Below are 26,373 nucleotides of genomic sequence, written 5' to 3'. Positions count from 1 at the left end.
CAGCGCCATTTGCAATGGGCCTCAGGGCCGAGCTTCCTGAGGACGCATCTCCACCTCCCAGCTGAGCGGGGACCTGGTGCCGGAAGGGGATTTTCTCTCCCTGCGTTTCCGGGCCATGAGCGGCGCCTGAATCAAGTCCAGCTAGCCTTTGAGGCTGTCTCCGTTGAGGGGTCTCAGAAGTGCTGTTCCTCATCTCAGAGAATGCTGTGGGTGTGGCTGCTGGCCGCTGGCCAGTGTGCCCCATGAAGAATGTGCCCCAGCCACAGGATGACCGAGGAGGCTACAACCTCCACTTCCTTTCGGCAGCTTGGCAGGGTATGCGAACAGCTACAGGAAGGGGTAGATCGGGGTGACATGATTTCCTGACAAGAAAGATTGCTGCACCCCAGGGCTCACAGTCAAGGCAAAAGATGAAATGCCCTGACTCTGAGGCCTTTTCATTTATTTAAAAAAAAACTTCGTTGATTTTGTTTTTAAAAGGATACATGTTCTTTCATTAAAAGGAAAAAAAAAAAAACCAGCAACATACTCGGAAAAAAACAGAAATCCTGATGGCTCAAGAAAGCCACTGTCACTAACTCTTTGTGAGTATCTCCAAAGGCCAATTCTGCAGGCACTGGCTGTGCTGCCCTGGGCAGGGGTATGGAGAACATGACCTCTGGAAGCACTCTCTGTCCTGGGCTTGTATAAGTAATGCAATGACTCTCCTCCAAATAGCCCCCCTAGAGACTTCCCACCACCCTGCCTTCTTGGAAAGAACATCCAGTGTGTCCCACACCAGAAGCAGTCCAAGGAGAGAAGATGCCAAGGCGGTGGCTCATCTTCCTGGGTCGGGAGAGGCCTCTGAGGATCCTCTCTGTTGCCTCACGGCCCTCCAACTATGTGAAGAATTCGAACCATTTCCCCTGGGACTGGCAACCGCGAAGCAATTCTGAGCCCAACCTCCCCAAATATCTGCTTTGCAAACAGATAAAACAGAGAAGCATCCTGAAAATGTGATCTTCGGCCATTCACCTTAGGCGGTTGTGCATGCCTGCTGGCAGGAGCGTTTCTGCTTTTGGAGTCTATCTTAGAATGGCTGGGAAGCCAACTTTGGCATGTGGCTGTGTTCCCTGAGGGGCAGAGAGCTGAGAACTCTCTGGAAGGGACCTCTCAAGGGAACGGGGACCAAGCAATGCCCCAGACCCTTAGCAGGGGTCTGGCTCCTATCCCATTGCTAGGATCATTGCTGACAATTCTGGGGTCGTGGGGGTGCCTTTTGGCTCCTAAGATGTCTGCGCCTGGGGCTGCCTTCACCAGTAGCAAGAACTCACCCCAACCAGCCTTTGCTCCTGCCCCAAGTCCACACTAGCTCTGGTTTTGTCACCTGAGTGGATGGGGGGCAGTAGCAGGGGCAAGGCCATGTCCTGCTTGGCAGAGTGTCAGCGGCGGGCAGAGGACACAACTTTCTGAGTAGATCTCACCTTCCGAGAGACACTAGAGTGCTTGGCTGCACCACTGCAGGTATGATCAGGCTCCAGTGACCTATGTAACCTTCCAGACGTAGGGCAGGCGGGAGCCCTGACTCATCCCAGGGGAGCCTGACTTGGGAAGGGTGGGGGTGGGGAGGATTTATAATCCTGAGATGTTGAAACCACCTAAATGTTCAGTGATGGCTCAGTGAATCATGATATGTGCACAGGGCGGAATATTATGTAAAAGTGATTTTTGTAAAGACTATTTAGCAATATTACAAATGTTTATGATATAATGCCAGGTGAACAAAAGAAGATATGCACATTTTTTACACATGAACAAGAGAAGACTGAATGGGGATTTTGGAAAAATAACAGTTGCTATGCTACCGTGGTGTGATTCTGAACCTTACGCTTTTAGAAGAAAGCGGTGGCTTTAAAGTCAGACAGATCTGGACTAGTAGCTTAGTTGTATTTCTTACTAGAAATGACCTTGGAGAGTAGCTTAATGTCTTTGAGATTGGTTCCTCATCTGTAAAATGGGTACAATGATTCCTGCCTTACAAGATTCTTGGAAGGATAAATCAGATGATGCATTCCTTCTTGCCTTCCTATCTTCCTCCTCTCTCTCCCTCCCCCTGCATATTTTTCACTAATACAGCACAAAGCAGTTGCCCACAAAGGCTTCCACAACTGAGTCATCCTTGGGTCTGCTTAAATCTCTCTCACTCTCAGGGAAGCCTGTTTGCCTGTTTTTGCTCCAGGTTGAGCTGGAGCCCACATGAGTGAATAACGACCATAGTCCACGGGCTAGCAGGGGCAGGGAGGCTTGTCTGGTCTTTGTTTTCAGAGCAGTAACCGGGGTGCGCACTCTCTAGCCCCCGAGCAATGTCACAAAGGCCCTGAAGGTTGAAGCAGGGGTTTAGGAAGCCAGCCTGGCTGACAACACACAGAGCAGATCCTTCTCCCATTCCTTCTGCCATGGCCTAGCCTCAGGTCCTCTTACCTCTAGCAGGATCTCCAGCAGGATTGATGGCTCCCAAAGCCTGAGGCAGTTGCCCCTGCTGGGCAAAGAAGTGATTTCCAGTGGCAAGTGGACATACATTTTTCATTTTAAGAGTGTAGGATTTACATATATGTTAGGGAAAAAATGAAGCAGTTGTTACAATGGTAAAACAAAGAGTTAAAGAATGAGCTAACATAAAGGGAAATATTACATAAATAATAGTTGGGATTGGGAATGACTGAAGCTTGGGGGCCACTGCCCTACCCTCTTGCGTCCATCTTCCAGCTCTGACCCAGCCTCTGTCTTTTCCAGAGTCTGCCCCCGACCCCTCCTACTACAGCCAGAGAGTTTCCTAAAAGGAAACCCTGAACTATGGGGCAGTGCCTCTAGGGAAAAGTCTAGACTTCTCCTTGGCAAGGTCTCCAAGGCCTTCTAGGATGGGACTCTGCTGGTCTTGAGAGCTTCCCTGTCGCCCTCGTCCTCTTCCCCCTTTAGATTCCTGCACTCTGGACTTCCAAACCCAGCTTGCTGGCTGGACCTCTGAGTCTTAGGATGTGCTGTCTCCTTTACTTGTGATGTCCTTTCCCCTTTGTCTACCTAAAGGACTCCTCTTCAACCTTCAAAACCTTTGCAAGGGTCTCTTTGCTCTGTGAAATCCATCTCTTTGCAAAGTGTTAGCCCTGCCTTTCCTTGGTCTCGAACACCATTTTATCTTGTATAGCCTAAAGCTTCTGTTTTCTCAACTACTTCTTCCATGAGGCGGCCTCTGAGGGCCTGGAACCTTCTACAGTAGTAGGTATATGACAGGTGCTCAATGCTAATGAGAATACAGGAGTTAGAGCTATTGTTTGTGATTTGTTCTTTGTGCATTATCTCACTTAATCCTCACAGTCCGCCTGAGAGAAAGAAACTATTGACACACCCATCTTAGACCGGAGGAAGCTAGGGTGCAGAGACAGAACTCATTTGCTGCACCGCTGATAAGTGGAGGAGTCAGGATTCAAATGCAGGCTGCCTGACTTTAGTGCTAGGCCCTTAGCAAATCACTACCCACTCTCCTGTGGGTCAGAGCTGCTGCCTCAGTGGGGCAAAGTGGGTGGTTGGGTTAGGGGGTGCCTTATGGCCACCACATGTGGCAGCAACCTCAGACAGAGGCAGAGTGCAGGCTCCTGGGGCTGCTCTTTCAAGGTCATGAGGGTAGAGGTGGGAAAGCAAGAGGAAGGAGAAAATAGAGTTGAGTCAGAGCCTTGTGGAATTTCTGGCCTTTTTTTAATTCTGGGAAGAGAAAAAAAAAATGGCCGTACTTATTCCAAGTATGTCAAGATAATAAGGGGCCCTTTACTGTTTATATGCAAAAATCTCTGGCAGCCGACACCTGCAAGCAAGAGGCCAGGAATCTATGAGACCCAGACGCCCTGAGCGGAGGCCCCAGGCTCCAGAGGGAGGCAGCTGGCCAAGATGGGGAGAAGCAAGAAGGGCAGGGGCGGACAGGACTGTCCTCAGAGCCCCAGCGTTTCCTGCAGGAAGAATCTGTGCCTGTCCCTGGAATGTGGGTGGACCCTTTGTGCAAGGAAAGGGAAGTGAATGGCTGCCTTGCTCCAAGCCTCCACAGGCCCTACACCTCTACTCCCCACACCCAGCACCCTCTTCCTTTGGGAGCTTGGGGCTGTCTAGTAAAGTCTCATTCCCCAGCAACCCTCTCATCCACGGAGAGGCCCCGCCCACTCCAAGTGCTTCAGAAACACACTGGGTTATGAAAGGCAATCAGCTTTCAGAATCCCTGTGACCCTCTCAGAATAGCACTCCCCCCCCCCGCCCCGTGCTCCCCCTCACTTAGGACAGATCAAGTGGAAGCCAATGAAGGGGAAGAGCCCCAGAGAAGAGGTAGGGGCAGGGCACGTTTTGGGGGATGGTGGGAGGAACAGCAGACAGCAATGGCCTTTGGATTCTCATTCTCTGGAAAGCTCTTTATTTACAGGATTCCAAACATCTGAGTTGAAAATGGAAAAGGGCAATTAATTAGCTCTCTTCAGGCACTTAAGACACCCATGAATTCAGTCAACATTTATTCATTCATTTAATGTGTGCCCTGGGGCTGGATACGATGCCAGGTGCTGACTATTTGGAAGTATCTGGGAATGTCTACGTTGATGTTTCTCGCTTGGGGCTGGGTTTTTGTGAGACTCACATACTCATGCTGGGCCCCACCCCACCTGGGAATCAGGATTTAGGGGGGAGGGGTCTGGGTATGAGAACTTTGAAAACCTTCCTGAGGTATATAGGACATGAATCTCTGATCCAAATACAATGACCAGATTGGAAACATATTTGTCCTGAAGTATTCAGGGTCCTATCTCTCTGGGAAGGTATGGGCATAATCTCTCTCTTGGATTTATTCATTCATTCACTCATTTCACTGGTATTTCATATTTATTGAGCTCTTGGCAGGTACCATGCCCTTCCCCAGGCAGGAGATTGCAGACTGACCCTGCCCTGCTGGGGCTCTGACAAGTGTGAAGTCCCATCATGTCATTACCCTCTTCTGCAGTGCTCTGCATTTCATCTTCATAAAAACCAGAGTCGTGACAGTGAACCAGGCCCTGCATGATCCCTTCCCTGCCCCGCCGCTCTCCCCTCTGCTCCCCGGGGCTCTAGCCAGCTGGCCTCCTGCCTCTTCTTCCTGCAGGCCTTCACTCCAGCTTCCCCTTCTACTGCCATGCTCCCCCAGAGGTCCCCTCTGCTAGCTCTACTGAAAGCTACAACTTGCCCCCCCCCCCCGCCCAGCACTGCTCTTCTGAATGTTACCCTGCTCTTCTGAATGTTTTCCCTAGCACTTGCACCTTCTGACGTCTTCTGTGCTTTCATTTGATATGACTATCACGCACTGTTGTCTGTCTCTACCTCTCCTCCCCTGCAATGTACGCACCCAGAGGGCAGCATCTTTGCTCTGTCACGAATGTAGCCCAAGCTACAGCTACAATAGTGCCTGGCCTGTCGCGAGTGCTCAGTAAATATTTGTTGAGTGAATTAAGCAAATAATAACACAGTGAAGTGTAAAATTACTAATGTGACAAGTGCTGGCTAGAGAGAATGAGCAAGATTATCTCTGGACTCCTCCCAGCTTGTCAACCCTATAATTTTACTTTTGCTTTTCTTTGAAACGCCATTCAGTGTTTACAATTATCCTATGTGGTCAAGACTGTTCCTTTCTAATTTTGTTATCATTGTGTTTTCCTCATGGTCTGGGCCTCAGGAGGGGAGAGTATGTGCAAGACCCAGAAATCTCTTCCACAGCCCTCGGGCTCTCTGTCACACCTGTGAGTGAGGGCAGCAGGGGACCTGTTGGTGGCTGGTCATTGATTCAGCCAGGATGAGTCACTGAGCCTGCTCAGAAGGCTGAGATAATGGGATTTTAGAACAATTGTAAAAATACCTAACATGCCAGCAGAGAATCAGTCAGCAGATTGAAGAGATTCTAAGGCTTCTGACCTTTCGTGGAAGCCGTGGAAGCCAAAGAAAGAGAATCCCAAGGAAAGAGTGCTCCGGGTGTCTGGTGCTGGGGGTGTGTGTGAGCGTGGCTTGTGTAAAAGGAACCTGTCCCCAGGATCCCAGTAGAGATTGGAATAGCCATGTCTCGGAAATAGGAGGACACTACATCAAAGGACTAACCCATGAAAGAAAGGTTGTATCAGTCAGAGCCCTGGAGGCATCCAGCCCTGTCCCAGTACTGCCCCGAGGGCAGAGGGGACAGCAGTCTTAACCCAGCCATCTGGACCGTACATCCCAAGGGTGAGGTGGGTGCAGCAGGTCAATGCAGTCTGATGCCCCCAGTCAGACCCCTTTCTTCTGTCTCTACCCTCACCCCACAGATGGCTTTTGGCATCTGCCAATTGCAGGCGAAACAAGGGTCCAAAATCCTGGGTAGGCTGACCACGAGGGCCAGTCCTTGGCCTGGTTGATGTGTCCCTTTCCCAGAGAGCCAGGGACAAGCTCCCGGAAAGCTGAGATGGAGAGCAGACTGAGCCGAGGAGAGAGTGCTATCCTGTGTTCCCTGGAGCAGGGGGGCCACCACCGGCATTTTCTTGATGCCTAGACATTGCTTGGTACCCCAGAGTCACTACACTTCTTTCATTGTGTTGGTGAGCAGGGAGATGGTGGCTGCAGATGGCTCCCCTGAGGAGTCTGCTCCGAAGGGAAGAACCCTGGAAGCAGCCTGTGCAAGGTTCTCTGTTAGGGCAATGCGAGGCCATCTGTGGGGGACCAAGGGGAGACACCAGGCCAAGGAGATAGCAGGGAAGGAGGAGGAGGTTAGAAGTGGCGTGGGCTGGATCAGAGCTGGCACCCTCCAGCAGGGGTGAGTTGGGAGGTCATAGGTAGTGACTGAGGTCATGTGGTGGGGAGGTGGGGGCAGGTCCTGAGACCTCACGGGGAGGAAGGAATGATTGGGAATGATTCTAGGCTGAAATTATTTATGGATTGATCAAGTCATTCAGGCAACTTCTGTGGTTCTGATACCCCTAGATTCAAGTCCAAATCTCTTTTGGATAGTTTTCAAAGATTCCACTACCAGCACCAGCTCCCTTTCCTGGCCCCGCCCAGCCTTGGTCCCAATGGCCTTGGTGCTGCCTGTAATGTGGCTTCTTCCCTTGTGCCTTTGCTCTTTTCCCACTCATCCTTCACAGAGAAAATGTTGCCACTTCCTGAAAGCATTCCCCAAACATGCTGATGCCTTTGGTGACCTGGAATGGCTCTTTTGCCTGGGGTTTCCCTTCCTGACCCACAGACAGGTGATCCAAGGCCACAGAGTGGAGAGAGCTCTTGTGAAGGCTGGGGTCAGGGGAGCCTGGCCTCTCCATTCTGCTCTACCCAAGCTCATGTAAAATCCCCCAGCAAACCAAGCCTCCCAAATGCAAGAACAGCATGTGGTGAGTATGCACAAAGTATAAGCCCGGAAGCTTCCAAAGTTCGGTCTCTGACTCTACTGTCCAGACCAGCAGGCTCCTAGGTGAGCTGCTTGGAGACAACAGCTCCAGCAAGGGCAGAAGGATTCCATGGCCAAACGCATTTGGGAATCTCTCCATGCTGTATATCACCGGTTAGCACATTCAAGACCCCGAATTTCCTTGTTTGAGTTTAACCCAGCCTCCCAAGTTTACATGACCAGGGAACCTGTTGTGTATGTGTGTGACACGAGTGTAGGACACCTATTAACATTGCCCAGAGCTCTGACATCGGACAGGCTTGGACCATCTCTGTGCCTGATATGCTACATAACGTCAGGCAAGTTCCTTGGATGTTCTAAACTTCAGGGTGCCTGTTTGCAAAATTAGTCCCTTATGTGGTCCAGGAAAGCAAATGCAGGTTTGGCTGGGGGTCCCCAGAAGAAGTAACAGGACACTCCTGTGGTTCTAGCCTTAGCGTTATGGTCCAGGGCTCGTGGGACAGAAATAGGAGTGAGTACTCTGAAGGGCATGATCCCGGGGAGCATGGCCAGGAGCCCAGGCAGAAATCATCCCCTCAAACTACCCAACGGCCATCTGACCAAAGAGCCCCCTTCCAGGCCGCAGGTGTTTCCTGGGGTTCATGCTGTCTTGGCCCTACTCTCTCTAGCACATGGAACGTCCACCTGGTCCTTCCCCATGCCTTGCTCTCCGTGCCTTCACCCTGGCCATCTGCCTTCCAGTCTCACTCCCCATCATTAACCGGCCAGTTCAATCTCTAGGACTGAACTGAGATGCTCTTCCTGCATGAGGTGTTCTGGCTCCTCCCAGGTCAGGGATCTCTGCTCTGAGTTCCTATAGAACCTCCTCATCCTACTGCAGAAACACCTGTTTCACACACTGGGAGTGTTTATCACCCGCCTCCTGCCGGCTTGAGTTCCTCCAAGGCAGGGCTGCCGCACCACCGGCGCCTGGCTCAGTATTAGAGGAGGTACCGAAAATGAAGCTTGGCCATGTGATTCCCTGTTCCCTCTCACACCCACTGGACTCTTTCCTGGTGTCTCTCTCCCTTCCTCCCTTCTTCCTGCAGGGAGCTGTAGGCTGTGTCATCCTTTTGCTGTTGAAAGTGATGAATCACCTGTCCCCACGTCAGCCCCACATGGTGAAAATCCCCTTCCCAGGAGCACGGAGGAAATGCCTCAGACTATGGCTCGGCCTTGTCATAGGGAGCAAGTGGGGTGGGGGGCAGATACTTGTGTAATGGGGAGGGGCTGGGGATCCTCCCTACACTGCCCTGAGCATCTTCTTGGTTTCTGTCAGCTGAGCATCTTCTTGGTTTCTATCAGCTGGGACAGTGCAAAGGGGCTGTGGTATGGTCCTCAGCTGAGGTGGGTCCTGGGAGCTTGGCATCCCTGGCAGATGCTGAGCAGTGGTAGAGATGGGGGAGAACGGTACTCAGAGGCACAACCCAGCTCACACTGCCTGACAGGTAATGGGATCAGGGAGCCCTGGGTAGCCGGTGGGTATTCAAGGCCCCACTGGCCCCTCCTTAAGCCTGAGGTGGGAGGCAGGCAGCAGCATTGACTGATGCGGTACAGGTGAGGGCAGGGCCTGAAATGGGGCCCTGGGGCCTTCTAGCTCAGCCAGACCAGCCCAACGGGAAGCCAGGGCTGGAAGGGCCAGGCAGGATGGGGTAGGCTTACAGGCCAGGCCCAGTGCCTCAAGAAGCCAATGGGCTGTTAAAAGGGATTCCATTTTGGGTGAGGCCCGGGGCCTGACAGTCACGCTTCATCCCATGCCCAGGGTCTGGGTGAGCCTGGGCCTGATCCCTTCCATGGTCACTGCCCAGTAGGGAATTTGCTGGGGTGGGTGCCCCCAGGGGTTGAGCTGTCCATGGGCAACTTGCCTTCTCCGGGCCATGTCTACCTCCCCTAGCCCTCCCCTAGGTCCCTGTTGGGAGCTTGAGGTGAGAGTCCCTAAGAAATACCATGGTGCCTAGTGCTATGGGCCTTGGGATGGGGATGGTGGGGGCTGATAAGGTGAGTCTTCAGCTCCTCCTAAAATGCAAAACTGCCGGCACGACTGCCTGCTTCCAATCCTTCCCTGGTGCCCTCCAGGCAAGCAGGACGGCACTGGTCTCTGGCCTCGGCCTGGGAGGCCCTCTGGGATGTGGTCCCAATCCCCTTTCTCTGGCCTCCCTCTTACTCTTCCCCTCTGGTGACTCACTTTCTATTTCTCTCTGCTCCAGTGCTTGGGACTCAGAGGCCACCCAGCAGCCCATAAATCCTGCTCATTCTCCACTTGCTCTGGGAGCAGAGGGGCTCTGACCCCATCCAGTTCCTTCCTGCAGCCCCACAGCTCCCGCCTCCCTCCCATCCCCCCGCCAGCTCAGTGCGCTGCTGAGTGGGCTCACATGTCACACTCTTAACCAGGTCACTGAGGACCCATGGTAACAGCCCCCCCCCAGCAACTCCCTCCTCAGCCTGCAGGCTCCCGCAGTGTGCTCACCCATCTGAGCACAAGGGACACCTGGCTCTACCAGGAGCCAGCTTCCCCAGCCTTCCTAAGTATGGGTTCCAGCCACCCCTGGTCCTGGGGTTCACTGAGCCTGAATGTAGCCTTGATCATCATGGGTGTTAGGGAAATGTCCTGGCCAGGACTGACATCTTTCATGTTGTCACATTAGGGCTCTTCTATGGGGGCCCAGGCCCCTGGGTCCCTATTTTCTGCCCTCAGCCCCCTCACCTGTGGATCCCTTCTGCCTCTGCAGGGCCCCCTCCCACAGGATCGCCTCCCTGCATCTCTGTCCTCCCTGCTCTGGGTGTCTTCTGATGGGACACTGCTGGGGCGCAGACTGGCCTTGCTTGTCCCTCTCCTCCCAGAGCTAGTTTCCACCAACCTCTCTGGGTCTGAATCCACTGCGTGTCCTGTCTCTCTTGTCTGAGACTCTGCCCTCTAGTCTCTGGGGCTGTGCTGGCCCAGCACCTGCTGCTGGTTCTCCTAAGTTTCTTGTGAGAGCTTCTGAAGTGTCCATTACTCACCGAGAACTCCCACTCCCAGCCTCTGCCCCATGCCGAGCCTAGGCTAGAGCCAGCGCTGCAGTGTGAATGGCAGGCCCTGTCCTCAGGGCTCTCATAGCCTGGTGGACAAGCAGCTTATAGCATCAGACATACCTGTTACTGCCGAAGGCTGAATGGGGTGCTGTGGGAGCTAGGGGGGCAAGTGGGGTTCTGTGTGGCAGAAGGTCCAGAGGATGTATATTTGAGTCCTCACAGTCTCTGGTCATTTGACCTATGCCCTACTCCTGCTCCTCGCATCTCCTCCCAGTGATGTTCACCGACCCCTGATCGCGACTTTGGGCGTGTGTGTCCAGACAGTCCTGTTGACTGAGCTGACCACCTGTTCTTATGACCCCATCATGGGCTCCACGTGGGCTGAGCTCTTGGTTGCCCGTGGAGTGAAGGCCTTTTTGCTTGGCAAGCTGAGTTGCACACACAAGGAAAGGCTCGGGTCCCCAGAAGACCACCTTTCTGGTCCTGTGCGCTGAGGGTCCTTCAGAGAGCTCCTCCCCTCTGCATTCTCTGCCTCCCTTCCATGTGAAGCAAAGGGCTCGCTTATTGTTGTTGAAGTTGCGAGCAGAGGTGTTTGTTGCCAGGGCAGTCTGCTCCAAGCTTTTGTGGGAGCAGAGGGCACGGTACCTACAGCAAACCCAGCCCACCTTGATGTGACTGCTGGCTGGTGCCTGCTACTGTGTGGGGGCAGGATGTACAGAAGGACTGGCCCCCATGTCCTGATAGCAGGGCCCAGGCGTGAGGGTACAGGAGGAGGCTGAGTTTGCCTGCGTGGCCGAATTCCATTCCCCACTTGCTGGCTACCTCCAGGTGTATGAGCTGGGAAATGGAGGCTATAAGTGGAAACTGAGTAACCACTCTAACACCCTGTGAGCAGTCCTGCCAGCCGCTGGCCTCACTTGGTGCACCTCGCACCAGCTAAGGATGACCCTGGAGGCACTCAGCTCCTTAGCAACTGCCCTCTCCATTGTGCTCTGCAGCCTGGTCCACCAGGCCCTTCGGATCCGACCTTGCCTCCTTTTCCACCTGAGCCCCAGCCCCAGGAAACACCTCTATTTCCCAGTGGGGCTGTGTTGATCCACATCCTGTGTCTTTGTACACCATGTTAAGGTTTTGTCTAAAATGTCCCCCATCTTCTCCTCACCCTCCTCCATCATCAGGGAGACTTACCGACAGGCCTAAGGCCTGCGGTAGGCATCTCCCCCAAGCAAAGTGGAGCATGCCTACTCTGAGGCAGCCCCCATGGCACTGCCTGTTGTCTCCTGTACCCACTCCCCCCATCAGACTATGGTCTCCCAGAGGAGAGGAATCAGGTCTTTTCTGTTGTATCTCCAGGGTTGGATAAAGGGAGTTGCTCAATAAACATTGAACAAATCAACTGTCTTAGTTAAGATTCTTTGAGTTACAAGTTTAGACAAAAAGAAATATTTTGGGGAAAAGTCTCATAACTGCAGGAAGTGGAAGATGTAGGTGGGCCTCAGAGACAACTGGAACCAGCAGTGGACACAGCTCCAGGATTCACTTGCATTTCCTGTCCCTCTTCTACTTCTTCCCTGTGGTGAGGGACATGTCCACCAATATCACCAGAACTTTCTAGCTCCAAACTTTTGGGGGAACTAAGTCTCACATTAAAAAACCCCCAGGGAAGAATGCTGATTGGCTCAGCTTGAGCCAGTCACCCATCCTTGAACCAGTCGCTAGGAGGAGGGCATCTAGGAAGATGGCAGTTCCCATTCAGAGCACATGGTTGGAGAAAAGTCAAGAGCAGATTCTAGGAGGAGGGTGCCGCTCTGGGCAGACAAAACAAAGTTAAACATTGCATGAATGAATGAATGAGCCAAGAGCAGCACATGTCCTTGTAGACAATGGTATAGCTTCTGGAGTGTTTGCAAATCATTCTCTTTAACTCTTACCAAACCCCTATCACCCCACATTTCACAGATGAGGAAAGACGCTCAAAGTCACTCAGTAAATAAAAGCCACCAGGATTCCACCTCCATATGGCATATGATATGTGTATCCTTGAAGGCTCTCCTCCCACATAGATGTGGGCAGCTAGACCTCTCGTGGGCAGTCTGGAGAAAAGGGCAAGTGTTGGCCTGTGAGGGAGGGAAGAGGGGACTCTGCCAAGGCTCTGCTCCATTTCTGTACCAACCCTCTTGTTGCACAGTCTTCTCTTGCTTCCGTCAGCTTTGCCCACGAGGACATAGCTGCTTCGTTGGGGATTTGAGATCATGCCATCCTTGATGTGGGGTTAGACCATGATTCCTGGCAATGATTATCTGAGCTTGAGGTGAGCTTTAAGGACCCAGGGCATGGGGGTCATTGTTCAGAAGCAGATGAGGGTGAGAGGGTCCTTGACCTGGGATTTCGTGGGCCAGGGGGCTGCTCAGTTATCACCTCCTCCTCCCTCCCCACACATGTGCCAGGGGGTGCACGACCTTTGTTCTCACACAAGGACTTTCTCCAGTGCATTGTCAGCAGGATTACACTTGTTTCTTAAGGGCAAGGCCTGCATCTATTCATCTTTTCCTCCCAGAACTTGGGGCTTGTGGTAGGCTCTTTGCAAAATGGGTTCAGTAACTCTTCCCATCCCTATGTGTATGCCCCTTACAGTGTGACTCTGCTGCTTCTTCCATGAAGGGCTGGAGTCTATTTCCCCACCCCTGAATCTGGGCTTGCTTTGACCACTAGGATGCAGTAGCCTAGACCTCAAGAGGCCCTGCGGCCTTTGTTCTTGTCCTCTTAGAGTCCGCCAAGCTGCATATGAACACGCTTGGGCTAGCCTGCTGGAGCACGAGAGACCACATGAAGAGATACATGCCATCCTTCTCGGGGTTTACTAGCCTGACTGCTGCCAGCACCAGGAGTCAGCCATGAATAAGGTCCTCTGGGGCCTGCCTGCCCCAGCAGAGCCACTTGAAGACTGTAGCCACACTAATGACTCAGGGGAGACGAGCAGAAGAATCTTCCAGCTGAGCCCAGCCAAATTGCTGACTCTCAGAATTGTGAGTTGATAAAATGGTTGCTGTTTTAAGCAGCTGAGTTTTGAGGTGGTGTGTTGCACAGTAATAGATAATGGGTACAGGCCAGTTCCTATAGTGGGTGGAATTATGTGTCCCAAGAAGATAAGTTCAAATCTTAATACCCAGCACCTGTGAATGTGACCTTATTTGGAAATAGGCTCTTTGCTGATAGAATCAAATTAAGATAAGGTCATACTGGGTTAGAGTGAGCCCTAAATCCAGTGGCTGATGTCTTAATAAGAGAAGGAAGAAGGAGATCTGGCTACAGAGACACAGAGGGAACACAGGGAAGAAGGCCATGTGACAACAGAAGCGGAGATTGAGGGAGGGGAGTGATACAGCTATAAACCGAGGAATGGCAAGGATTGCCAGGAGCCACCAGGAACTAAGAAGAAGCAAAAGGATCATCTCCTACTGCCCTTGGAGGGAGCATGGCCCTGCTGAGACCCTGATTGCAGACGTCTAGCCTCCAGAAGAGTGAGAGAATACATTTCTGTGGTTGGAAGCCACCTGGCTTGTGGCATCTTGTTACAGCGGCCCTGGGAAATTAATATACTAGTTCAAAAGCTTTGCTCAGAGCTTGCTGGCTGGAAGAATGGAGAAGCTGAGAAGCACAGGGGAGGGCGCCCACCTTGCTGGCACTTCTCCCGGCACCAGCTGCTGTCACCACTGCCCCGGGCTCAGATCTGCGCAGCTTCTCTGCAGCTCTGGAGGTCTGGCTCCCCAGCTGCCAGGCATGATGCTTGTGGCTTTGAAATGCAGATGTGGTTGTAGGTATGTGTGCACACACACTTTGTTTCCTGCCCATTAAATCAGTTTGTGAACCTTTAAATATGCTCAGAAAATATAACAAAGTAAAAAGAAGAAAGAAAAATTACCTGTAACTTTATCTTCCGGAGTCAACTACAGTCAACGTTGGCTTGTAAATCATCAGTCTCTTACTTTATATGAATATTGACATACTATATGTGCCGTCCTGTGCCCTATGTCTCCCGCTCAATAATTATGCCACAGACTTTTTCTGTGTCAACAGCTATGAGTGTATTACTCAGCACGTATTTACTGAATATTCACTACATGTCAGACATTTTATGGAACCCCAGAATGCAATGATGAAAAGACAGTGTAGTCACAGTTTCTGTCCTTGTGAAGTTTAGAGCTTATCAGGGGACACAGGCATCGAGCAAATAATTACAGAAACACTTTTGTGATTTTCTACTTTGCGACCATTTTCGACTTACTGAGGAGTTGCAAACATGATGCAGAGTTCTCATACACCCTTCACCCAACTTCCCTGGACATTAACATCCCCCACAACTGTATTCCAATTCTGAAAACCAAGAAATTAACATGGTGCTGTACTACTCAGTACGGACTTCCTTTTCCACTTGTATCCTTCTCCTGCTCCAGGATCTAATCCAGTGTATCATATTACATTTAGTTGTCATGTTTCCCTAGTGTCCTCCAATTTGTGACGATTCTTCAGTCTTTCGTGACCTTGAGACTTTTTAAGACTACTGGTCAGTTACTTTGTAGAAGATCCAATTTGGGTTTGTCTGATGTTTTTTTCACCGTTAGATTGAGGTTATGCATTATCAGAAAGGAGGCCACAGAAGTGATATGCCCTTCTCGGTGCATGATACCAGGAGGTACATGATGTCAGTATGTCTTACTGCTGGAGATGTTATCTTGGTCACTTAGCTTAAGACGAAATCTGTCAGGTTTCTCCACTCTGAAGTTACTATTTTCCCTCTTGTCATTAATAAAAATTTGTTTGGGGGAGAACACTTCGAGACATGTTTCCTCTTAAACTTTTGCCCATTAAGTTTATTTTTTTTCTTTTTCTTTTATTTAAAATCAATTAACATATAGTGTATTATTTGTTTCAGAGATAGAGTTTAGTGATTCATCAGTTGCAATAACACCCAGTGCTCATTACATCAGTTGCCCTCCTTAATGTCCATCACCCAGTTACCCCACCCCACCCCAGCCGTCTCCCTTACAGCAATCCTCAGTTTCCTACAGTTAAGAGTCTCTTATGGTTTGCCTCCCTCGCTGTTCTCCTCTTATTTTATTCTTCCTTCCCTTCCCCATGTTCATCTGTTTTGTTTCTTAAGTTCCACATATGAGTGAAATCATGTGATATTTGTCTTTCTCTGACTGACTTATTTCGCTTAGCTTAATAACCTCTAGTTCCGTCCACATTGCAAATCTTGCAAATGGCAAGATTTCATTCTTTTTGATGGCTGAGTAATATTCCATAGTAGAGATATAGCACATCTTCTTTATCCATTCATCTGTCAATGGACATCTGGGCTCTTTCCATATTTTGGCTATTGTGGACATTGCTGCTATGAACATTGGGGTGCATGTGCCCCTTCTTTTTACTACGTCTGTATCTTTGGGGTAAATACCTAGTAGTGCAAATTGTTGGATCATGGGGTAGCTCTATTTTTAACTTCTTGAGGAACCTCCATACTGTCTTCCAGAGTGGCTGTACCAGCTTGCATTCCCACCAGCAGCACAAGAGGGTTCCCTTTTCTCTACATCCTTGTTGCTTCCTGAGTTGTTAATTTTAGCCATTCTGCCCACTAAGTTTAATATCTGTGGGTGGGTCTTGTCTGCAGAGATCTGGTATTCTAATGGTCATTTTGTATTTCCTCATTTCCTCTAAGTTTATGAAGGGGAATAATTCTGTTAGGGAGAGTGGTCACAAATACTTCCGTGACAGCAGTGAAGAGTTTTACAAGGATGCAACGAGAACATAAAACAGAATGCTCCAACCTAGTCTGCGGTAGTCAGGGAAGTCTTCCCTGAAGAAGTGACATTTAACAGAATTCCTACAGGATCGAAACAAATTAGCCTGGCAGAGGGTTGGGGGTAACGAGGTGAATATTTCAAGTAAGAGAATAGTATGACCAGGAGATCTATACCCAAATCCGAGAGACACTGTGTGAAACTGCGCAGTTGGCTTTGGCCAGGTAGAAACCTTAGCCACCTGCAGGGCTTCCTGATTTAAAGGGAGCAGGCAGCTGCTTCTTACTCTGGTCAGAGTTTTACCAAGCAGACGTGGGGGCCTAGAATTGCCGGAGTTTCTGGTGTTCAAGAGAAGCTGGACATGTGGATTTTTTTTCCCACAAAATCTCTCAATCTTTTTAATGTTGGCAAATAATCCCATTCTCCTTTAAAGCCAAACAAAACCTGTGAGTTGTCAGGGGTTTTTTGTTTTTGTTTCTCAAGACTTTATTATTTTAGAGCAGTTTTAGGTTCACGGCAAAATTGAGAAGAAAATGCAGAGATTTCCCATATGCCTCCTGGCCCTACCCCATGCATAACCGCCTCTTTACCAACATCCCCCTCCGCAGGGGTACATTTGTTATAATTGATGAACGTCTATGAACACATCATAAATTCACTAAGTCTGTAGCTAACATCACGGTTCAGTCTTGGTGGTGTGTATTCTGTTTTGATAAATGTGTAATGACACATATCCACCACTATAGTATCCTACAAAATAGTTTCCCTGCCCTAAACATCCTATGTATTCTGCCAACACATCCCTTCTCTCCTCCCTTCCCTTTCACCTCTGCTGTCAGATTTTACCTGTGCATGGCTGAATCATAATTTAGTTATCTCTCTCCTGTGGCGGGACCTTGAACTTATTTTCAAGTATTCACTGTTATAAACAATGTTGTAAAGAACATCCTTGTACAAACAACTTTGACAGCTTCTCTAGCCATGAAAATTTGCAAATAGTCATTCACGGCCTCCTCACTGCCAGGTCCCACTCTCCATCACCCTCCATGCCTCATGTCCCTTGGTGCCTTGGTCCCTCTGTTGTTGCTACTTTTTTTTTTTTCCATTTCCTTCAAGGTCTCAGTGAACTGTGGCCAAAACCACACCGCAATCCATACCACTGGTAGCGTCTGCGCAATGGTCTGGAATGTGGTTCTGCAGAAGATGCTTAGCTACTCTCACGTAGGTTGACGGGGCACAGCTGGTCCTGGTCTTGGGGGCTATTTCAGCCAGAGCCCTAGCCCAGCTCACTCGGCTGGATCTGCTTCCTGGAAAGGAAGGGCCCAAGGCCAGCTCTGCAGACTCTCTGCTTGCTGGAAGGGCAGCACATACATTCTTGGTGGATTCACTGGATTGCTGAGATAAGGCTAGTGTGGAGGAGATAAGGAGCTCGGGCCTGATGCCAGAATCCAGAGAGGAATTCCCGCCACGTGGGGAAGGAAGAAGCTGGGATCTACTCTTAGAGCGGGCCTGCAGAGGCATTGCCCCAGCTCTCTGGCCATGCCTAGCTTTCTTCTGATGGTGCCCTCTTGTTCCACTGCCTTTGTGCTGTGACTGGACCGTTCTTACCCTGGGAGTCAAAAGCCAACCTGACACATGGTGGGGGGGATGGAGGGGACAAGAGGAAGGACAGCTTTCCTTGGCCCTGAAACTCCTACTCAGGGAGACAAGGGGAAATGTTTCTGCCTCTCCTGAAGAAGGTTTCATGTGTGTCCAGATAGGAGGTGAGGGTGGAACCTTAATGGCTGCTCCTGGAATGGGGGTGTCAGCTACCTCATGTTCTCTGGGTCTTGGACTGGTCCAAGCGGCACCTACTGGGGGATTTCTAAAGTTACAAATAAAATGAAGAGACTCTGGCTGTCAGTGGACAGAATAATTTTATATACTATTTTTTTAAAGTAATTTCTACACCCAATCCAGGGCTCGAGCTCATGACCCTGAGATCAAGAGTCACATGCTCTACCAACTGAGCCAGTCCTAGAACAATTTTTAAAATAATAAAAATAATAAAAATAAACATAAAAATGATACGTATAAAATAATGATAAAAAGTGATTTACTGCACACTTACTCTATTCCAGGCATCATGCTAAGGGCTCTTCATACATTATCTCATTTAAGCCTCATGCCAACTCCCATGGGTTCAGATTAATAGCCCTGGTTTCAGGGTGAGCTTAAAAACCTGCTTAGAAGTTGTATTAAGGCCAGGCCTGTCAGTGGGGACAGGCCTGGCTGATGCAGTGTCCAGAACGGCCCCCCCCCAACACCCTGTCCTGGACCACAGCAGTCAAGACCCTGCTGTCTCTAACACCTGCACGTATCTGTCTTTCGTTTGCTCTCAGGATCCCTAGAGCACATGTCACCACCCTGAGACCTTGCCATGTTTCCCCACCTTGGGGGGAACTGCATGTGGAAGGAAGGCTCCAAGTCCCCATAAGCCTCTCCCTCTGGAGTCTGGGCCCCAGGTGAGATACTCTGGACTGGGGGACAAGCTGCGCAATTCCCCTCACCTGGGGAAGGGCTTCCTTCTGAGCTCAGGTGTTTCATAATCTCCCTGCCCCTGTGGTTTACAAGGATCAGCACTCAGACATTGTGATAATGGAATGGTCACTATTTTTAACGTGAGCTCTTTGGAAGCTGTTGAGAGCCTGCGTTTTGCAGATTCATTTTTCCATTCGTTTGTTGGGGCTCACTGAGTACCCGCTGTACCCAGCGCTGCTGCAGGGACTAAGAACCCTGCAGTGAGCAGGACAGACGTGGCCCCAGCCTTCCTAGTCTTATATTCCTCTGGATAAACCTTCAATGAAATGCTAGCAGAATGAATCCATATAAAAAAGATTATATCCCATGACCAAGTGGGATCTATCCTAGGAATGGAAAGTTGGTTTAGCACCTACAAATCAAGGTAATCCTCCATTTTAATAAATTTAATGATAAAAACACATGATCATTTTGATAGTCACAGAAAAAGCATTTGTAAAATCCAACACTCTTTCATGATGAAAACAACCAACAAACCAAGAATAGAAGGGAACTTCCTCAACTTGATAAAGGGCGTCTACAAAAACCCCACAGCTAACATCATACTTAGTGGTGAAAAACCAAAGGCTTTTCCCGTAAGATCAGGAACGAGATGGGGATATCTGCTCTTACCACTTCTATTCAACATATGTGCTTGAGTTATAGTCAGAGCAGTTAGTCAAGAAAATTAAATATAAGGCATCCAGAATGGAAAGGAAGAAGTAAAACTGTATTTGTAGATGGCAAAATCTCATATATAGAAAATCCTAAGGGGGCGCCTGACTGGCTCAGTCAGTTCAGCATCTGCCTTTGGCTCAGGTCATGATGTCAGGGTGCTGGGATCGAGCCGGAGCCCCATGTGGGGCTCCCTGCTCAGCGGGGAGCCTGCTTCTCTGCATCCTCCTTCCCCTGCTTGTGCTCTCTCTCTCTCTCTCCCTCTCTTTCAAATACATAAATAAAAAATCTTTTAAAAAATCCTAAGGAATCCACTAAAAAATGATTAGGACTAATAAACAAGTTCAGCAAGGTGGCAAGACACAAAATCAAGATACAAAAATCAATTTTATTTCTGTACGCTAACAATAAACAGCCCTAAAATAAGATCAAGAAAATAATAACATTTATAATAATATCAAAAAGGATAAAATGACTAGAAATACATTTAACAGAAGAAGTGCAAGACTTATACCTCGAAAGCTATGTTCCAATGGAAACGGTTGAGAAAATGGGAATACCAGCTTGGCCAGGCCATACTGCAAGGGGGGAGCAGGCCGACCTGGCAAGACCTCCCTGCTGAGCCCCAGCAATTCATGCCAGTTTGTAGAGCCCCAGAGCTCTGTGCCCTTTTGCCTGGCTCTGCCTGCCTTCAGAGGAAGGGGCCTTCTGCCACTGAGGAAGGGGATTCAGGTGGCCTTGGATATAACAGCCCTGCAATGAATGTCTGTATTTCAGATGGTGCAGGAGATGGGAACTCAGTGGTACAAAATGGCCTTTTATTTTGAGGCAAGGGGGTGAGACACTTTGCAGAGGCCCTGCCTTTTTAGGCCTTGGGCACAGGCTACACCTTGGAATGTAAGTTACCTGTGGCCTCCTGCTTCTGGCAAATAACATTTTTTTGTCTTTTTTAATCAACTTTTTATTTTAGGACAGTTTCAGATTTGCAGAATTATTAGGAAGATAATATGAAGAATTCCTGTGTACATGCACCCCATTTTCTCTATTTTTAACTTCTTAATTAGTAGGGTACGGTTTGTTACAACGAATGAACCAATATTCTCACGTTATCATTAACTAAAGTCCATACCTTATTCAGATAGCCTCAGTTTTTCCCTAATATCCTTTTCCTGTTGCAGGATCCCATATAAGATACCACAGGACATTTAGTTGTCTTATCTCCTTAGGCTCCTCTTGCTTGTGACAGTTTGAAATGCAAGTCTTAGCTTCAACATGGGGATATAGAAAGAGTCTGAGCTCTGGAGTCAGACAGACCTGGACTCCAATTCTCCTTCTGCCCTTATTAGTTGGGGATCTGGAGTCAGTTAGGTAAGCCCTTGAGGCTTAGCTTCCTCATCTGTGAGACGGAGGCAGTAATCTCTAATGGGCACAACTGTATCCTGTAAGGTCCTACATGGGAACACCCATACAGTGCTCAACACACAGTTGCAGCCAATACAAACAATATTAGGGCTCTGTCCCCCTGCCTCCCCCATGCATCCCGTATTACAGCCCCTCTGAAGCCATTGCCCTCTTCCCCTCAATAGACACTGCACCCAGCAAGACTGCTTGCCCCTGACACCTGCTTCCCAGGGCTGCGTAGGGAAGGGCTGGAATGAAAGGCAGCACCTGATGAACACCTGCTGCCCCATGAGGCTTGGGTTTTCCCCGGGTCTTTTCCAACTAACCTGAGGTCCGACGTGTAGGCCAGCCTTCTCATCACTGTGACCTACTTGTCGGGAATGCACAAGGCTGTCTGCTCTGGATCTTGAGTCAGCAGCCAGAAGCTCGCTGTACTCCTGCCCCAATCTGACCCCACCTGAGCCTTGCCCTCCTGAAGGCCTAGTGGAAGGGGCCGAGCCTGCTGTTTGCTCCTCTGGGGCTGTGTTGGTGGAGACACTGGACGCTTAAGTGAACTTTGTCCCATACATCTGCCCCTCACCGCGGAAGCTGTGTGTTTGCTCCAAATAGAAACTCTCTTAGGTGGGGAGTCGCCAGGTGTAGGGAGCATGCGTGCGTTTCTGGGGGTACGTGTTTGGTGGGTGTGGGTCCACAAGAGCATGTACATGTGTGTGTGTGTAAGTGTGCACGGCCACTTTAGCGTGCCCGAAAGTTTAGGATGGGGAGTTTAGGAAAGTTTGTGGGGAGATGTGGTGTGGCCAAGCCCGTGAGTATATTTTGAGTCTGGGTGTATGTTTGGTGTGGAAATGTGTGTATATGATTCAGTATGCATTTGCGGGTGTGAAAGTGTGTTCAACAAGAGAAAGGAATCTCCATGTGTCCAGTGTGCCGCATTCGCAGGGGTGAGATGCAGAAACCAATCAGATGGATGGAACTTTCCCTACAGTCAAGGTTCTGTCCCTATGTGGACACAGGAACAGGCCTCAAATTACCTCCTGGGCTCAACGACCTCTTCTATTCAAAGCTGGAGGTAGATGCATTGAACATGGCAAAAAAATGTCTTTTTACCAAGAGAATGGCCTGTCTTTGGTGTTCTGGGTGACCCTCTTGTCAGGCACTGAGAGCTGGCTCGTGAAGGAAGAAGGTTCAGAAAGCAGAGGAGACCAGGTTCAGGGAAACTGTGGCCCCCTTCGGGATCACAGTGGCTCCAGGGAGGCCCTGCCTGGGCTGGGGAGGCCGCGTGGAGCTCTGCGGGTTTATGGACCGCTCCAGGCCCACCCCGGGGCACAGGAGCCACCTCAGGGAGCTTCAGCCTCTGTGGGACTCAGGGGGGTTGTCCTTGGGGCCTCCCCTGCCCCGGGATCCCCACTTCATCCCCTCTCACAGTGCTCCTTCACTTCCTGCCCTCTGCCCCTCACCTAGCAATAAGGCCTCCAGCCGTTCAAATCCACAGTTGTAAAAAAACCTCTACTTTTAATGAAACCTTGAATGCACCTTCTTTACACTCGTGCGTGGCGTTCTCCCTCACCTCCTTCAGATCTTTGCTCAAATGTCACCTTCTCAATAACCACCCTTAACATGACAGCTCTCGCCCTAGCCCTGCCACCTCATCTCTCTCGCCCTCCTCTGCTTTCCCCCAAAGCTCTTAACCGCCTTCTCGCACAGCACGTGCCAGTGCCGTACGAGGATGTGAGCGCAGAAATGGAGAGAGAGCATTTAGGATCTTCTGTACTGTGGCATCTGTAGATACTAGAGAATTTATAGCGATTTGCGTTGCCCGGAAATCCAAATGTAGATTAGAAAAAAAAATAAACTGTCTTTTTGCCACAATGGGTTTAAGAACCATTGTTCTAACACAGTCTGCCAAAGGTACTGGGTTTCCTGGTTGCCGTCCCCCACCCCACCCCTGCTCGAGTGCAAGTTCCAAAGGGCAGGGATTTTGTCTGCCTCATGCCTCCTCAGCACCTAGAACAGTGTCTGGCACACAGTGCATGCTCAGTGGGTATTTGCTGAATGAGCGAATGTGGAAGAGGTGGTCTGCGAAGGTGAGCATCATCAGCTGACATGGGGTGGGATGGCAGCAAATGCTCCCTGTCCCCAGTCCTTACCAGGCTGTTCTGGGTCTGAACCCTGGGAGTTGTTCTTGGGACTCAAGTACCGTAGGGCATGGCTGGGAATGTCCTCCTGATAAAAGGTGTTCCACTCTGCGTCTACTTCTGCCCCTGGCCTGTTCCCGGAGGGAGCCCAGAGCTGGCGGAGCCAGGCAGGAGCGGCTCTCTTAGAGGTGGAGGGAGTTTGGTTCCACCAGCTGTTCCCACGGCTGGGGCTGCCCAGGCCCCACGTGGTTGGCAGTGCTGGGGCCTGCTTCACGGGCCAACCATCCTGCAGGGCCGGTTCTGGGCTCACACACCCACAGCTGCCTGCCCAGCCCCTCCTTTCCACCTTGGCCTAAGCCCTGGGGCTCTGCTTCTCCTTCTCTGACCCTGAGACTCCACCCACAGAGTCCCTTTCACCCTCCCCTACCTCCAGTGAATGCTGGGGGTTTGGCCGAGAAGGAGGGCAGTGGGCCCTCTCCCAAAACATACTAAGGGGCTACTGTCTGAACAGTGTTCAGGGCCACTTGCGACCCCGGCACGGGGACAAGGAGTCACCTCTGTATAATCAAAAAGGCCAGTTATACCTTCTCGCCTCCTCCCTGTCAAGCAAACAGAGCCACAGAGTAATGTCTGCTCTGTCTGCAAGTCTCCCCTCACGTCCCCCTCGTGGTCCTGGGGAACATCAGGGAATTTGAAAGGGGAAGCTGCCGGGAGGAAGTGATGCTCCAGCTGCATTTTGATGCATGAGTTTTAAATTAAACAGACCAAGAGATGGAGATGAGAGATGAGGAAGGCTTTCCAGAGAAAAGGGACGTCACATGCAAAGGCCTGTGGTCAGAGAGACAACAGTACACTCAGGGCCATTTTCCCCGCGTCCGTGCAGCCGGGTGTGCACAGGAAGGTGATGGCATCCGGTGCCAGAAAAGTAGACGGGGGCCGGTTCTTGTCAAGACTACTCTGCTAGCCAACACTTAGGGGCACCACTGTGCGGGCCTCAGCTCAAAGGTGTAAAGATGAACCAGATGATAGGAACATAAGATGTTTGGACACATAGTTGCTTTAGTCATCGTGCGCCCTCAGTGCCTGCCACAGTGCTGGGAACAAGGTGGGCGCTCTGCAGACATCTGTGATGGCAGTGAGTGAATGGTGAGTGAGAGAGTGATGGCACCTACTTACAGAGAAATAGGATGGAGTAAAGAGAAGTCAGTCTTGCTGAGGCAGAGAACCCGAACCTTAAGAGAAAAGCCTCTGGGAAGGAAGGCTGTTTTTCTTCTTTGAAATTAAAGAAGGTTGCTGTCGTTTTCAGGGCAAACCGTAGCTGTGGCTTGTGCTGTTAGTCACTCTCTGGTTGAGATTTTGGCATTTTTGCCACTGATGCAACATGCTGTGATGATTTCCACAGCTCATTGTGTTGAGCAAGGAAAGGCTGCAAAGCAGAGAGTGGGCAGGGCCTCCCGGAGCTGGAGAAGCAGCCAAATTAATGCAAGAAGAGGCAGACCTGTGCAGGGAGGTGTCCACACTGTTGCCCAACCATCTGGAATGTGGCCCCAGGTAGGAGCCTTTGGATTTGCAAGAGGCATTTATCTGAGGACAGTTTGTGACATGTGGCAGGTCAGAATCGAAAGCTGACAGGCCCTCAGAGTGAAGAATGTGTAGAGAATGTCAGGGCTGCCATGGAGTGGCATGGCTCCCCAGGCACCTAGAGAGCTAACTGGCAGAGGTCTCCCCTCTGCCAAACTCTGGCTAGGGGCTGGAGATTGCTTGGCTGGTGAGAGCAGGGCGTAGACATGGGCCAGCCACAGCCCCGGTCCTTGGCAAGCTAGTCAGCCCTATTGTCCAGGCTCCGTGATATCTCTCTGCTGGACTCCAGGTCCCCTTGTTTGGGCACCGCTGCCCCTTGGGGAGAGGGTTTGGTTAAGGCGGGTACCTGGAAGCACCACTTCATCTGTCCTGGGTGGGGAAAAACTGGAGCTTCACTGGTCCCCAGCCTCTAGCCTCATCAGCGAGAGATAAGGTTGAGCCGGAGCCATGGGTGCCTCCCAGAGAATCTTTCCTTTGGGGAGACACAATGCCCATGCCTGGGTGCAGATGTACTGTGAAGTTAATGGAGCTTATGCCTCAAGATGCTTGCTTGAGAAAGCCCCTTCCAAGACCCTAGACCTAATTTTGTATTTGCCCATTTTGCATTCTTTTTCTTAAAAAGGAATCCCCAAATTATATAAGCTTCAGGCCTCACAAAACTGAACCCATCCCTGCTAATGCTCCTTGATTCTGGAAAACGTCGAGTAGACGGTGAATGCCTGAGGGGTCAGGGTTCACAGGACTCACAGGTCTCCTTCCCAAATCTCTGCTCTGGCAGCCGGGGGGAGGGGGGTATGATGGGGGAGGGCTCTGGTGCAGAGCAGAGAGTGTCCTCTCTGCGGCCCAGAGCAGTAAGCTGAAGCTACTTATCTGGGCCGGTGGAAGGAGGCTGTCAGCTCTGGGAAGGTCGAAGTGTCATCCTGAGAAATAGGAGCCGACAAGTGTGAATGTACCAGATCAAATAGCACTTCTAATTCTGTCCATATGGCCCACTGGTGGGGCCTTCGCTGACCACCCATGTTTGACCGCTGGTTTAAAATGAATGCTGTGATATAAAATACCACTGAATTGGAAACTTTAAAAGGGTGGGTTTTATGATATGTGATTTATATCTCAAAAAAAGGAAAAAAAGAAAAAGGGATGCGGAGAGCCTGGTTGCCGTGGTGCTTTTCTCTTCCGTTGGATCTAGGCAGGGTGGGTAAGTAAAGGCGCTACTTGGTACCAGGGTTTCTAGGCTGCCTCTTGAGCTGTCAGTCACAGCGAGGGCTGTTCAGGGACCACTGTGTCTGGCTGCGTCCTCACTGAGTAGGAAACAAGATGGTGGCACTGCAAACAAGTTTCCTTTCCAGCTCGGGTCCCTGGGGGCAGTGAAGTGGCTTCCACCATTTCTGGATGACTGGGCCCCAATTTACTGCCCCTAACTTGGCACATTTTGCCAAGGCCTCTGAGCCTGACACATGCCTGGGCCAGGGGAAGGGTTAATAATTAACTGGGAGGTGAGAGGGAGCGAGAGAGAGAGAGAGAGAGAGAGAGAGAGAGAGAGAGAGAGAGAGAGATGGCTGGGACAGGTGGCTTTCCAGCCTTCTAGGGCAGGCAGTGTGGGGCCCCTCTGAGCCACACCCCCAGCCCTGTTAGTGAAGACGCTGGGTGAGGTCAGGGCAGGGCTGTCTCTTGCAGAGGAAATTGGCCTCCAAAGGGCCCAGCAGAGCCACCCGTGGGACCCAGGCTGCCTCATCACAGGTGCCTGGGCACATGGGCAAATACTCCT

The 26,373-nt window shown here is 50.5% G+C and overlaps 1 long non-coding RNA gene across 2 annotated transcripts in view; it reads left to right on the top strand.

Annotated features, from left to right (window-relative positions):
• Positions 1–26,373, top strand: part of LOC113253957 (uncharacterized) — a 96,831-nt gene that overhangs the window by 53,815 nt on the left and 16,643 nt on the right. The window contains exon 5 of one of the 2 annotated variants that reach the window (XR_008960666.1): positions 13,221–18,318. The exons of the other annotated variant lie outside the window; for it this stretch is intronic. This is a non-coding gene — a long non-coding RNA (uncharacterized LOC113253957). Of the gene's footprint in view, positions 1–13,220; positions 18,319–26,373 lie in introns of those variants that run through there. 2 annotated transcript variants of the gene reach the window in all.

Source organism: Ursus arctos, unplaced genomic scaffold, assembly GCF_023065955.2.
Source record: "Ursus arctos isolate Adak ecotype North America unplaced genomic scaffold, UrsArc2.0 scaffold_20, whole genome shotgun sequence".
Lineage (NCBI taxonomy): Eukaryota > Metazoa > Chordata > Mammalia > Carnivora > Ursidae > Ursus > Ursus arctos.
The sequence above is the reverse complement of the archived record's forward strand: the minus strand, read 5'-3'. Positions and strand labels throughout refer to the sequence as shown.